This window comes from Chionomys nivalis, chromosome 25 (assembly GCF_950005125.1).
Source record: "Chionomys nivalis chromosome 25, mChiNiv1.1, whole genome shotgun sequence".
Lineage (NCBI taxonomy): Eukaryota > Metazoa > Chordata > Mammalia > Rodentia > Cricetidae > Chionomys > Chionomys nivalis.
This window is the reverse complement of record NC_080110.1, coordinates 2,862,338-2,877,708: the sequence shown is the minus strand read 5'-3', so window position 1 is coordinate 2,877,708 and position 15,371 is coordinate 2,862,338. Positions and strand designations below refer to the sequence as shown.

Genomic DNA, 15,371 nt, shown 5'->3' with positions numbered 1-15,371 from the left:
GGGAATGCAGACCAGCCTTTACCAGAACATGTTTGTAAGCGAGACAGGAGGTACAGCTCTGACTGAGACTGAGTCCCAAGCCTGGGAACCACCCAGCACCCAGAAGTTTGAGTCAGGAGGATCACGAATTTGTGGGTAGCCCAGGCTGGGTATGAGTTCCGGTCACCTTGTGAAACATATCTAAAAACAAAATGGGGATGTAGTACTTGCCTAGCATGTCCTGGGTTCAAACCCTGCATGAAAAAACAAACAAAAAAACCTGGGGGCTGTAGTACATACATCTACTGAACAGTGTGAGCCACTGAGGAACCCATAGCGGTTTTTTAGACTGTCTGAGTGTTTGGAGATGTGTACACAGGAACACACAAAGCACACTGGGTGGAAGTACAGGGCTCTAGAAAGGAAATATCGCTAATGTAGGAAAGCTACACAACAGAGATGTCTAGCTTAGTTTTTGAAATAATTTTTAGAATTACTATGAAAATGCTTAAGACAGGGTCCTGCTGTGTAGCTCAGGCGATCTTGGAAATCTCCCAGGCTGGCCTCAAAATTCTCTTGCTATATATTCATAATTTACACTTGGGAAATTGAGTCACAGGGGTTGAAGTAATATTCCCATAGTTAGCAGGTTAGTAAGGTAAGGACGGTGGACTATTCGGGGCTTTCTGACCAGTCAGATGGTGGCATGGAAGCCGATGCAGGTGTTCCAGGTGACCCTGTAGCCAGCAGATAGACAGGCCAAGGGTTCCCAGGTGAGCTCCCTTGGTATTACCTCCTACCAAGCAATAAGTGAAGGAATGTTTCCTGACAACCCAGATGTGCATGCCACAGCAGGCAGACTACAGTACCTGCTCCCCACACCCCTTAGCTCAGCTCTTTCCCAGTCTATGGGCTTTTGATACAAGATTCCATGTATTCCCTGGACTTGACCGCATGTGCCCGCCAAACAGACTAAAAGCTTCAAAGAACAGTTAAGACACAAAGAAACAGGGGGGTGTGAGGAGAGGAGGACTAGGAGAAGGGGAGATACAGTGGCAGACAGACAGACGCTCACAGGGAATGGAGAGGTCTAAGTCACAGGTTCCCAGGACCAAACATCAAGTGGTCATCACCACCAAGAGAAGACCTGGAATTCCCAGCCAGGAGGAAAACATGGCGACATCTAAGTGCTCAAAACATTTGCCCACGGGGGAGAGGGGGTCAGACCAAATCCCTTCAAAGGCCGGTCTGTTGGAATGAATCATTTCCCTAGAGCCAACTCTCCTGACTAAATTACACTGCAAAGAAAATGAGCAAGTTTGTGCACAGTACTTTCCAACGTCTGGAATTACTGTAGGATAATTACACGGGCCACTGTGATGGCTCGGCGGGTAAGGGCGTTTGCCACCGTGCCTGAAGAACTGAGTCTGGCTGCCAAGGCCCACAAGGTGCAAAGCAAGGACTAACTCCTGCACATTGTCCTCAGCTCCTCCACTTGTGCCCAGGGGAGACACACATTACACACACCACACACACACGCACACGCACGTAGATAAGCACAATTAAAAATCTATACATGTGCCAGTCGGTGGTGGCGCAGGCCTTTAATCCCAGCACTCGGGAGGCAGAGGCAGGTGGATCTCTGTGAGTTCGAGGCCAGCCTGGTCTACAAGAGTTAGTTCCAGGACAGGCTCCAAAACCACAGAGAAACCCTGTCTCAGAAAATAAAAACAAAATCCATACATGTTAACCATTTCAATTTAGTTCAGTGACTATTTTAAATCTATTTGCATATTATGAAAGTTTGATTCTGACTGTGCAGTCTGAAATATATCTCCATCAAACTTACTTACAAAACTGGTCAAGTTTCAACGCCTCGAAAATCTACCGATACCGAGTGTGAACTGAAATCTCTCTACTTCTCATGAAACTTTCAGAACTTCTTCCCAGTTCCCAGACCAGACAGCAAAGGAATCTTCCTTCCCGCACGGTTTCTCGCTCCAGTTCTGTGATGTCACAGTCCTGTGACCGCAGAAACGTTCTCTGGGAACAAACTGATGTCATCCAATTCTTCCCCACACGATCTGCGGGGCATATGAACGCCCTCATTTCACTACCCGTGAGAGGGAAACCTCTTCTGTTGACTATGGTGATTGATACACTTTAACCCACCTCACTCTCTGTCCCCAGCATCTGTACAAAGCTGCCTTTGTTAGTACTCAGAATGCCTGCTCCTGCCAGCAACCTGTTCCAGTCTTCTCCTAAGCAAAAATCCAGACTTACTGCCTTTACTATTGTCTGCTGTTGCTGCTGTTGTGTTGAGACAGGCTCTGAGGTATACCAGGCTGGCCTCAACTCCTGCTCTGCCTGCTTCCAAAGGCTGGGCCTGCCCGAGAGCTCGCCATACCCAGCACCTTCCCCCATTCTCTCTACTTGTGTTTTACTGTAAGAGAAAACTTTGGTTCTTTTAAAGAAGTGAATTCAGCTCTAACCCTAGCATTTCATCTGAGAAAAAAAAATCTAATAAAACCATTTTGTCCAAGACAGTCTAACCAGAAACAGCAAAGCCGTTCCTGCTACTAGGAAATGTCTTTTGTTTTTGTTGTTGTTTTATATTTGTTTGTTTGTTTGAGACAGCATCTTAGCATGTAGCCCAGGCTAGCCTGAACTTCCTGAGAACACAAGGCCAACCTGGAGTTTGGAGCAATTCTACTTCCTCTGTCTTCTGTGCCGCCACATTTCGGTCCCATGGTTTTTTTATTTTTATTTTTTGATATTTATTTGTGTGTATGTGCATGTATGTCTCTGAATGTGTGTGTATCACATAACATGTGTGGAGGTCAGGGAACTACTTTCAGGGGGTTGGTTCTCTCTAGCCACTACTGGGTTCTGGGGATCTAACTCAGGTTGTCAGGCTTGGTGGCAGAAACTTTACCTGTTGAGATATCCCCTGGCCCCCTTTGTTTTGTTTCTGTTTTTGAGAAAAGGTCTCGCTCTATAGCCCAGGCTGCCCTCAAACTCATGACAAGCCTCCTGCCTCAGTCTCTCCAAGTGCTGGACTTACAGAGATGAGCCAGCATAGTAGGCTCACTGTGTATATTTCAAATAACAGGGTAATAAATGTCTAACACGAAACCCAATGAGCATGTGCGCCAGGCACTGACTGCTTACAAACATGTGTTCAGCCCCTACTGTGCGCCAGGCACTGACTGCTTACAAACATGTTCAGTCCCTACTGTGTGCCAGGCACTGAATGGTTACAAACGTGTGTTCAGCCCCTACTGTGTGCCAGGCACTGACTGCTTAAAAACGTGTGTTCAGTCCCTACTGTGCTCCAGGCACTGACTGCTTAAAAACGTGTGTTCAGTCCCTACTGTGCGCCAGGCACTGACTGCTTAAAAATGTGTGTTCAGCCCCTACTGCGCGCCAGGCACCGAATGGTTACAAACATGTGTTCAGTCTCTACTGTGTGCCAGGCACCGAATAGTTACAAATGTATGTTCAGCCCCTACTGTGCACCAGGCACTGACTGCTTACAAATGTGTAGCCGGGCGATGGTGGCGCACGCCTTTAATCCCAGCACTCGGGAGGCAGAGGCAGGCAGATCTCTGTGAGTTCGAGACCAGCCTGGTCTTCAGAGCTAGTTCCAGGACAGGCTCCAAAGCCACAGAGAAACCCTGTCTCGAAAAACCAAAAAAAAAAAAAAAACCTGTGTGTTCAGCCCCTACTGTGCGCCAGGTATTATACTGGTTACCAGATGCCATCTGAGAAGGTGGAAATGAGTCTGTGCTCAGACCTCCCCAATCTTGCATCAGAGAGGGGAAAGCAAACCAGGAACTTTATGAAACGGGCTCCAGTGGCAAAAACAATGGGAACCGGATTCTGGAAGACCTGGATCACCAGCCAGAAATCTGAGGTGGACGAGTGAGTTGAGAAAAAGGACCTAAAGAGATCTCTGACGCAGGAATCTCATCAGCCAGGTCCTGATTAGATTCAGTGCCATCCTATTTCCTCGAAGATAAACCCGAATTCCTCCAGAAGGCTAACTAAACCCCCATAACACCCCTTAACCCTTAGGGTCTGGCAGTGTCTGTGTTTTCTGCTTTACATACTTACAGAGACAGAATGTCAGTGTAGCCCTGACTGGCCTGGGACCTGTACTGGCTGGCTGGCCTCAAACTCAGAGAAGGATATCTGCCTGCCTCTCCCTCTTTCCACCCAACTCCATCGGTTAAGCTCAGGAGAGCCCAGGGCTACAATTTCATCTGAGTAAGTAGATGTGACCCAGCGCTGGAGAAATAGCTCCCTGAGCAAGAGGACTCATTTCTTACACATGCGTGAGGCCCTGAGTTTGAATCCCAGGCACCCACGTCAAAAAGCCAGATGTGGCCGCATCTGTCCCCATAACCCTAGCCCTGTGGAGGACAGGAGAGGATGATGGCCGGGGCTGGCTACCAGCCGGCTATTGTGTGATATTTTTTTATGTTCTGACAAATAAAGCTTGCCTGCAGACGAGAGAGCAGAGCTAGTAACTAGTGAGCTACAGAAGCCAGGCAGTGGTGGCGCACACCTTAAACCCAGCACTCGGGAAGTGGAGACGGGAGAAGGTGGGGTGGAAACAAGATCTCAGCCATTTTTTGAATTGAGAAACAAGAGAGGGAGGGAGCAGCTGGTGGCTGCCCCTCTGGTTCTCTGACCTTCCAGGTTTATCCCCCAGGGTTTGACTCCTGATTCTTTATTGATTAAGATTATTTAGACTAACACTTCAGACCCTCTCTCAAGGGATATAAGGTAACGAGTAACAGAGCAAGACATCTGTTGTACAACCATACCGGCACATGCTCAAACCACACGCACATATACACCAAAAAATAAAAGTAAAAAAAAAAAGAAGAAGAAGAAACCAAGGGTGGATTTAAGCTTAGTTCTCTAGTCTGGCTTTACCAGAAATGAATCTTAAAATATTTTATCATATTTTAAGTCTCATCTGACTCCTCGAGCCCAATCTCAGTTGTTCTCCCTGGACGGGATGGTGAGCTCAGGAACCTTAAGCCTCAGCCTCCAGAGCAGCTGGACCTGCAGGCATCTCCACCATACCCTGCTCGATCTCAGCTTCTGCTGCTGCTGGAGAGCTGGGGTCAATCCCAGGTGCTGGGACCTGCGCCTCCAAGCTGGGCAAACACATTGCCACTGCATCACGCTCTCGGGCCTGACCTCCATTCCACTAGGTGAGAGAGAGAGAGAGAGAGAGAGAGAGAGAGAGAGAGAGAGAGAGAGAGAGAGAGAGAGAGAGAGAGAGAGGAGAGGGAGAGGGATAAGTCGCATACTGAAAAACCCCACTGTGAAGGACAGCAACCCTAGACTTACTGCGGGTCTTAGAGCTCTCTGTGAAGAAGAGGTGAGAGAAAGAAGGTCCGAACTCTGCAGCGGCCACATGCACCCTCAGTCCGGGCACGAGGAAGCAGAGGCTGTCTCACAAAGAAGTCCCTTTCTAGTGGCACCTCCTAGGCAGTCAGCCACATCTTGACTGAGATGCCTGCCTTCTTCCCAACCACAAAACCGTTAGAAAACCACTGAGTTGGGTGAGGAAACGCAAACTTTGTACATTTCATGAGAGAAGCATGCGCCCACCAAAGTTGCGGTCGATGGCTAGGTACAGTGGTAGGGGTATATGGTCCGTATCCGCGGCAGGAACGACAGACTACGCTTTCCCATTGAGCAAGGTGTCCTGACCTATGGCAGAGGGCGCCTGCTGCTCAGCGGGGGTGGGAGGGGCATTCTTGTTACAGACCAAAGAGAACTGGCGAGAGGAAGCTCAGGGGATTCCAGGATGCATTGTGGATGGCAAGCTAAGTACTCTCAACTTGATTATTGCAAGAAGAGAAGAATATTCCTGGACTTCGCCTCTATGTTGGGGCTCAGAAGAGCCGGGAAGACCTAAAAGTCTTTTAGTCTCTCTGAAGATGTCTGCCAATATGTAGTCAGGAAGCCCTTAAATAAAGAAGGTAAGAAGCCTAGATCACAGCACCCAAGATTCGGGGTTCTGTTTCTTCCAGCATCCTGCAACACAGCACTGACATATTGCTCTGGAGAAACAACACACTGAGAAAACAAGGAGGAGGCTGAAGAATACACTAAACTATGGCCAAGAGAATGAAGGAAGCCAGGCAGTGGTGGCGCACGGCTTTAATCCCAGCACATTTAAGAGGCAGAGGCAGGTGGATCTCTGTGAGTTTGAGGTCAGCCTGGTCTACAGAGTGAGTTCCAGGACAGCCAGGGCTACATAGACCCTAGAGAGAGAGAGAGAGAGAGAGAGAGAGAGAGAGAGAGAGAGAGAGAGAGAGAGAGAGAGAATATGCATGAACACCAGGAACAGATTACCAGGAGACATAGGCTGTCCTTACTGGGATCTTCTATTTTTGAGCCTAGTCAAAAATAAGTTTTTAAGAATATATATTAAAAAGAGTAAAATAATTACTAGACCTTGGGAAAAAGAACGAGAACTGAATTAGGAAAGAAAGGCCTCCCACTTCTCTACTTGGACAATTTTTTGGAGTCACTACAATCTTATCTTCCACTCCTCATTCCTGCTTTTCTCTTTATCTTCCAAACTATGAGTCCTGAAATACAGCAGGTTTTACCCAAATCTCTAGAACATTCTTTCTGTAATTTTAATTTTTTCTTTATTTCTTGTTTCTCGTTTGAAACAGGATCTCTCTACATAGCCCGGTTATCCTTGAGCTCACTACACGGACTAGGCTGACCTCAAATTCAGAGCGATCCTCCTGCCTCTGCTTCCCAAGCCTGGCTAAGACAGTCTTCAAAACTTACCTGTCCCGTCCCTCCTTAACTCAAAGTTCCTATTTCCTTAGTAGCTGGTCATGAAGAAAGGAATGTGACTAAATCCACCCACATTAAAATTAAAACAGACGGAGCCAGAGAGACAGCTTGGTTGGTGGTTAGTAGCTTTCCGAGGACCCAAATGGCCGCTCACAACCACTGGGGTATCCATCCCTGCAGGCACCAGGCATGTGTGTGATGCATGCACACCTGCAGGCAAAACACTCTTAAACACAACATTTAAAAATGAAAATAGAACATTCTATCCATTCCTATATGCATATCTATACACACACCATACATTATACATGTATACAGAGATTATCTATGTTCGTTTTTATGTATATTTAAGGTAAATAAACTTAACTACAGTAATTTCACAGAGATGAAAGGGTCCCTAGAAGTCCACTACATAAAAAATCAACTCAGACCATCATTTCCCAGGGGCTGAGGTATAAGTGGTTGTGTGTACCTTTAATCCCATCATTAGGAAGAAGGCAGGTGAATCTTTGGGGGTTCAAGGCCAGCCTGGTCTACAAAGTGAGTTCTAGGAGCCCTGGTCTACACACCCAGTTCCAGGATAGCCAGAGTAACATAAGAGCGACCCTGTCTCAAAAACAAAAACAAAAACAAAAAACAAAAACAAAACCAACCAGGGATCAATTCCCCCAAACCCGTCAGTTTTCATTGCCACCTACTTCCAGACAATTTGGTTTGGGTGTTTTCTTTGTAACAGGTTTCACTAGGTAACTCTGACTGACCTTAAACTCACCAGAGATCCAATGCTGAAGTCACAGGCATGTACCCAGCCTACGGAGAACCTTTCTCAACAAGTGGTACTGGAACTGCAAGGAGCAGAGGGGGGAGCATCTACTGGGCGTGTGGGGGACAATCAATAACAGATCGATGCTTATACATCCAGTGTTAAGCTCGTTAGGTCAGTCAAAGCGAAACACGGAGGTTACATATTGACATTGTCAGCTGGTTTCTCCCAAAGGCAGTGAAGCATAAAACAGTTAAAGATTATCTGCTCTCTAAGTTACAGCTTGAAGACCGGGATCGGGCTGTCCCTCGCGCCCTGCTCATCCGTGGCTCTCCGTTATTCCGTCTTGGAAATCTTTAACCTTCTTTTCTAGAAAGCTCCTGAAATGGGGTAGCGTCTGTTTCAGCAGTAACAGAATCCTTGCATGACCAAACTATTCAGTTTCCTGAGCCTCCCAGACAGCTCACAAATTTCGTCGTTAGCAAAGAACCTTGCCAAGTCAGTTTAACTAGAACGCCCTCCCCAGGTACGAGATGGAGGTGGGCCCATCTGCGCAGTGTCCTTCAGCACAGCGTCCCAGAACCCAGGCTCGTCTTTGCGATGACTTACCCAGAGCCCCCCTCGCTGGGCCCTCTTCCTCTTACTAATCTATCCACTGCCCCTGCCCCTGCTCTTTCCCTATAAATTCCTGCTTAGCCACACCCCATTCAGGATTGATCCCAGTCCTCCTCAGTGCCAAACCCATAGTCATGGCTACAATGGTCTGAATATACTTCTTCTTCACCTACAGCAAGTTTCATTAAGCTTTTTTCTTTAGCAGCAATTGGGAAACAAAAGAACTTGAGTTTGGAGAAATGTCATCTCTTTTAGGAATTTTTGAAAGAAAGACCTGAAGCTGAATCTGTACACCCAGCGATCGACCACGCAGAAAGCCAGAAAGCACAGCCACGGTCGTTCAGTTCCAGGCGGCTCTTAACCTCTGGGCCGGCACAGTGTGTTTCACCTGGTGCGTGACAGTGCACGCCTGGAATCCCTGCCCTTGGGAAGCAGAGGCAGGAGGATTGCTGCATGTTCAAGGCCAGCTTGGTCTACATACTGAGTTCCAGGCCAGCTAGGGCTACAGAATAAGAGAGGCTTTACCTCAAAAAGCAAACAAATTATCTAGCATTCACATATATTATAACTGCCTAAGAAACTATACAGACTGAATGTGGAAAAAAATACCTTTCACTGTACTGAGACACCCATGAAATTTTGTTTGAGTAACTTGATCATTATTCAGCATAAATTTCTTGTAGTAAGTGAAACTTTCTCAAGTTAACACAGGATATAGGAAAACAGCAACTAAAATCTCATCAGAACCCCAGTACCACACCTCCTGTGTCTTTTCTCAAGAAAGCCAAAAACTAAAAACAAAAAAGGACAATAAAATGCCCAAGATTTACCAGATAAAGGGTTTTCTGAAAGACTCACATACCACTTAGTAGATTTTTGAACAAGTTTGACCAGTACCAATCTAAAATATAGACTTTTTCCTATATATGAATAAACATTTAATTGTGGCTGGCTTAGCCACAACCACAGCAACAAAAAGAAAACAACAAAAAGCAAAACTAGGGGCAAAGGATCTCATCAAGCATTTCTTCAGAACAGACACACACTTGGCCAATAAGCATAAGAAAGACTTTTGTTTTTGAGACAGAGTTTCTCTGTAGCTTTAGAGCCTGTCCTGGAACTAGCTCTTGGAGACCAGGCTGGCCTCAAACTCAGAGATCCTCCTGCCTCTGCCTCCCAAGTGCTGGGATTAAAGGTGTGCGCTACCACCGCCTGGAGGAAAAACAGTTTTAATTCCTGGTGTGGAAAGCAAATTAAAACCACAATGAGGTACAGCCAGGCGGTGGTGGCACACCTTTAAAAGTAGAGTTCAAGGCCAGCCTGGTCTCCAAGAGGTAGTTCCAGGACAGTCTCGAAAGCTACCGAGAAAGCCTAACTCGAAAACAAAAACAACAACAAAAAACCACAATGAGATATCACACCCACTATGGTGGCTAAAAAATAAATAAAAAACAAAAATGACAAGTGTTAATTTAAGGCAATTGCAACTCTCACACAGTGTTTGGTGGGAGTATAAAACACTGCAACAGCTTTGATTAAAGCCTAAAAGTTTCTTTAAAAAGTTAAGCGCTGAGCAACTCCACGCCTAGGTATGCATCCAGGGGTATTGAAAACACACGTCCACAAATGTTCTAGCCGCATTATATCTAATGGCTAAAAAAGTTTTAACATGCAATTTCATTAACTAGTGAATGGATTGGTAGTGACCACATCCAAATATTCATTCAACTACAAGAGAGTACAGAACACACACACACTAGCTACATGAACGAGCTTTGAAAACATGAGGCTAAGTGAAGGAAGTCAGACAAAACACACACACACACACACACACACACACTAGCTGGGTGTGGCAAAAGCCTGTGATCTCACCACTTGGGAAGTTGAGGCAAGACGACCGCAAATTCATATTAGCCTGAACTATACAGCAAGACTGCTCCCCTAAGGTAAGAGCCAAAATCTTGTCTTTAAACGGAGGAGGTGGGGAACCACAAATACCGTATGATTTCATTAGCGTCCCCAAAGGGCGAATGCATAGGAACAGAAAGGCTAGTGGTTGCCAATGGTATAGCGAGGATGGATTGTAACTAACAGGTACAGGTACGAGGTTTCTTTTGGAGATTACAAAAAAAAAAAAAAAAAAATCTGGATAGTGGTGGCACTTGCAAATCTAGAAAAAGCCACTTGATGTATACGTCAACCTAAATACCCATTTACAAAAAAGAGGACATAGGTGTAATATACCTAATGCAAGTAACACATACAAACATGCAGGCTCTCGCCATAAATGGACCCGAGGCTTCTCAAATTGAGACGTATTGTACTCTCGTATAGCCAAGAACGGGGTGGGACGCTGCGGAACCCTGCCGCAGGCTCCAGGGGTGAGCATAGCCGCCTCCCAGCATCTGCATCCGAGCTCACCTTCCTCCATCCCTGGGCGCGCGCCACCGGTCACCGTGGCCTGTGGAGCCGGGCGCGGAGCCCGAGGGCAGCGGCGAGCAGGGTTGGGCAGAGTCGGGGCGGCCTCGGGTCCCCCCGGCCTGGGCTCCAGCGCCCGGCAGGCAGCACGGTCACCCTTCCGACACCTAGCCACGGCTCCCTCCTCGGCTGCCAGCACCGAGCCCCAGCGCGGCGACGCCCACGGAGTCAGTCCTACCGGCCCAGCCCCGCGGACCCGCCGCGCCTCCTCGCCGCCGATGACAGCCGCCTGACGCCCGCGGCCACTCGCGCGCCCCGCCCTGCGCACGCGCGCAGCCGGCCGAGCCCTCCGAGCGCCGCTGATGTGGCCGCCCGGCCGCCACCCGGATCCGCGGCCGCGCCCCGGCGGCCAACCTCCCGCCGCCGGCTCCCCCGCCGGCCCGCCCGCCCGCCCGCTCCGGATCCCGGTGGCAGCGTTAGCTCAGGCTTCCCCGCGCATCCTCCGGGCCGCATCCTAACCCGCGCATCCTCGGCTCACCTCTTCGTCCGCCCCGGGGCCTCCTTGGGGTCCGGTTCGCGTTCCTTGCCGATCAGGATTCGACCGAAATCCAACCGAATACGTGGGAGTCGTTGCGCGATTCTCGGAGGCCAAAGGACGGGGAGGAGACGTGCGGGCAGCGTCACGCCCTCCTAGCGCCTGGCGGGGTCAGAGCCAAGTGCTCCAGGCGCTGCCCAGCCGAGCCTTTCGGTTTGCCCACGCTCGAGTCTGGTAGGCGAGGTAGACTTGAGCCAGAATTTGCAAGGGGAAACCGGGAGCTGTTTCAATGACGGTTTGTTAGGTACCTATTATATTGCGATTCAGCTGGTGGGACTCCACCACCCCACCCCACCCCACAAAGGTGTGTGAGCCCAGGACACTACAGGGGAAAGCTGCTCAGTTTGATCCTCAAACCGAAGCTTTCACAGAACTGGTACAGCGGTGCTGGAACACTGGCCGATTTATCCTTGTTTTTCTTCTGAGTTAACTCAGACCTTGAATTTAACTTTGACCCCTAAGGGAGTTTCTGAATGATTCTTGGCCATCTGCAGTCTCAATCTCAGTCTCCCTCCCTCCCTCCCTCCCTCCCTCCCTCCCTCCCTCCCTCCCTCCCTCCCTCCTCCCTCCCTCCCTCCCCTACTGTCCCTCACTCAAGCTTGGGTATGGTGGCACCCCCTTTATCCCAGAAGCAGGTGGTTCTCAGTGAGTTCAAGTTCCAGGAAAGCCAGGGTTACAGAGTGAGACCTTGTCTTAAATGGTTGCACTCGGGAGGCAGAGGCAACCGGATCTCAGTCGAACTCACATTCGAGGCCACAGAGTTCCAGGACAGGCTCCAAAGCTACACAGAGAAACCCTGTCTCAACGAACCAAAAAAAAAAAAAAAGGGAAACAAAACCAAAGTCGACAAAGTCTCGTGTCTCGTGCAGCCCAGACTGGCCTCAGAGTGATCCCCCCTGCCTCTGCCTCTCGATGCTGGGATTAAAGGCGGAGACCACCATTCTCCAACCTGGCCTCAAACCCTTCCTCTTCCAGAATGACAGGTATGTGCCGCTGTGCCAGCTGTAGAACGCCTCCTGAGGGTTTTAGAGCACTGGTGGTGGGATTTAAGGCTAGAAAATGGATTCGCTGTTAAAAGCGGGCACTGCTCTTGTAGAGGACCCAAGATCAGTTCTGGACACCCACCTCCATAGCCCCTCCCGCAACACACACCTGCAACTGCAGTTCCTCTGGACCCAAAGCCCTCTTCTGGCTTCCACAGGCATCTGCACTCACAAGTGCATACCCAACTCCTACACACACATATACAATAATTTAAAATGAAAATTTAAATCTTCAGAAAAATTTTAAAATCCCTTCAGGAGTGGAAGCATCACTGTGAAGAATATGGGAGCTGAGTAGACATAAACAGGAAGCATTATTTTGGTTTACGGTTCTGTGCTAAACCCCAAAATGGAGTCACTCACCACAAACTGAAGCTGTTGGTTCCACTTTCCCAGAAACAGCTGTTTGAGCTGGATATGAAGCCGCCTCGGCCTCACCCCTTAGGCACAGACAAAGGCAACCTGATGTCGACTCTTCTGTCGTTTCCCTGTCTGCCTTACAGCAGGAGGGCTTCTTGTTTCCCCTTTCTTCAGCCCCTTGTGCCTGTGAAAGAAACATCCACCTACCCCGCTGGAGTGCTCACTCGGTTTTGTGGCCTGACACATGACCCAATTTTACACTCAGAAGCCAATTAAAACCCTCAAAGTAAACGGTTGTAGTTCAGTCCTTGGTAAAGTCAGCGATTCTCTGGCGTTTCCAGATGTCTTGTTTTAACTACTGTCTTAAGTCAGGGTTTTATTGCTGTGAAGAGACACCATGACCACCACAACTCTAATAAAGGAAAACATTTAAGTGAGGCTGCTTACAGTTCAGAGGTTAAATCCATTATTGCCATGGCGAGACGGAGGCGTGCAGGAAGAAATGGTGTTGAAAAAAGAGCTGAGATGCCGGGCGGTGGTGGCGCACGCCTTTAATCCCAGCACTTGGGAGGCAGAGGCAGGTGGATCTCTGTGAGTTCGAGACCAGCCTGGTCTACAAGAGCTAGTTCCAGGACAGGCTCCAAAAACCACAGAGAAACCCTGTCTCAAAAAAACCAAAAAAAAAAAAAAAAAAAAAATGAGATTTCTACATCCAGATCACATTGGACATGGTTTGAGCATCTGAGACCCCCAAAGCCCGCCCCCACTGACACTTGCTCCAAGAGGGCCACACCTCCTAATAGTGCCACTCCATACGGGCCTCCAGGGGCCATTTTTATTCAGATCACCACAACTACATCTTACCAGAAGGTAACTAATTAGCTGATCCAAAAGCTGTCAGAAAGTCTAAAAGAGAAATGTGTCTCCCTGGCTCGTGGAATCTCTTTAAGTTTTCACTCAAAAAACACCCATAGGAAGCAGGGCGGTGGTGGCACACCCTATTAATCCCAGGACAAAGGAGACAGAGGCAGTAGAAACTCTGTGCGTTCAAGGACAGCCTAGCCTGGTCTTACACAGTGAGTTCCATGACAGCCAGGGCTGTTATAGAGAAACCCTGTCTCAAAAACAAACCAAACCCAACCAAAGAGAAACAGCGATGGAAGTGAACTAATGCCCTTTTTTCCTGAGAAAGCTAGGTGTTTCAAGGCTACCCATCTTAGTCAGCTGACTGTGGATGGCAGCTTCCTGCTTCCTCTCTGTTCCGTGTGCCATGCCTGGTGGGGACGTTTTAAGTGTGTGAGCTTCAACTTGGAACTTCCAGCTCAAATGGAAATCCAGATTTCATCCTGAAAATAACTCACTCAACTCTGGTGAAGAAACACCAGTGTTCGGCCGGCCCATCCCTGTGTCATCTGTCAGACCCTCTGTCTGTCCATCCATCCTGTGCCCCCGACTCCCCATAGTTCCCAGCACACAAAGGCAGGGACATTCCCATCTCTTCCTTTGCCTCACTGCTGACAACTCTGGATGCAAAGCAAGTCGGCAGTGATGATGATGGCAGAGCGTGGTGGACGCCGGACAAAGAAGCCGTCTTCTGTGGGGTAAGGGAGCGCTCCTTGAAGAAATGCCATTTAATCTTAGCCCAGTGAATGAAAAGTTTGGACAGACAATGGCTGTGGGATGGTGCTCTTGTCCACTGTAAAGATTTGTCACTCGTATTAGTTTAATAAATGCTGATTGGCCAGCAGCCATGCAGGAAGTCTAGGCGGGGCAACCAGAATTCTGGGAAAAGGAAAAGCAGAGAATCAGTCACCAATCAGATGCAGAGGAAGCAAGATGAGAATGCTTTACTGAGAAAAGGTACCAAGAAATGTGACTAAACACAAATAAGAATTATGGGTTAATTTAAGTTATAAGAGTTAATTAATAATAATCTCGAACTAATAGGCCAAACCGTTTTTTAATTAAGATAAGCCTCTGTGTGTTTATTTGGAACTGAATGACTGTGGGACCGGGCAGGACAGAAACTTCCATCTACAGATAACAAAGAGTCAAATTTGAGTTACCATGGCCTAGGGAGCACAGATCCATTTCCTTAAATGGCACGTTCAACCCTAGAAGGGGTTACATTTCTGTAGTCAGTAAGGAAGCAAAACACACAAAGCAATTCATTTACCAATAAATGTGGACTATCAGAGCCCTGGGCTCCAGCACAGCAGGCAAACCCCTCTCAGACGTCATCTCAGAGCATTCCCAGCTGTGGAGTTAGCTGTCCAGGGGGTAGAGGTCAGCTAAGCCTCGTGGTAAAGTCTGAGACATTTGTTTACACACATCTGTGTCATACAGATCTCATTTGAGCTAAAGCACACAGGATTTGGTCTATTTTACTCTGTGTTAGCACATAATTTCGAGTTGCATTCACCTTCTACAAATGCCATGATTTAATTTTTCTTATGGATTGAGTGTGTGGGTGGGCACATGTGCATACATGCCTCTTGACAGCCTGTTTTCTGAGACGGGGTCTCTGAACCAACCTGAAGCTTGCTGTTCTAGCTAGTGTGGTATGCTTGTTAGTTGTTGGGTGTTAGGTCAGTCTGACACAAACTAGGGTCATCCGAGGAGAGGGAACCTCAAGATGTCTCCATCAGGTTTGCCTCTTGACAAAGCTGTGAGGGATTTTCCTGATTGATGGGGAGCAAGTAGGTAAGCAGGGTTCTTCCATGGCCTCTGCTTCAGGCCCAGTCCCCAGGTCCCAACC

General features: G+C 48.2%; 1 protein-coding gene across 3 annotated transcripts in view; it reads right to left on the bottom strand.

The window, feature by feature from the left end:
* The window catches only part of Slc41a2 (solute carrier family 41 member 2), a 71,830-nt gene extending 59,195 nt beyond the window's left edge, over positions 1-12,635 (bottom strand). Inside the window, exon 1 of one of the 3 annotated variants that reach the window (XM_057757579.1) lies at positions 12,617-12,635. The gene's annotated coding sequence lies outside the window, so the exon portion shown is untranslated. Of the gene's footprint in view, positions 1-10,618; positions 10,893-11,153; positions 11,407-12,616 lie in introns of those variants that run through there. The other 2 variants (XM_057757578.1, XM_057757577.1) reach the window with 2 other exon arrangements.
* Between the last annotated feature and the right edge of the window lie 2,736 nt (positions 12,636-15,371).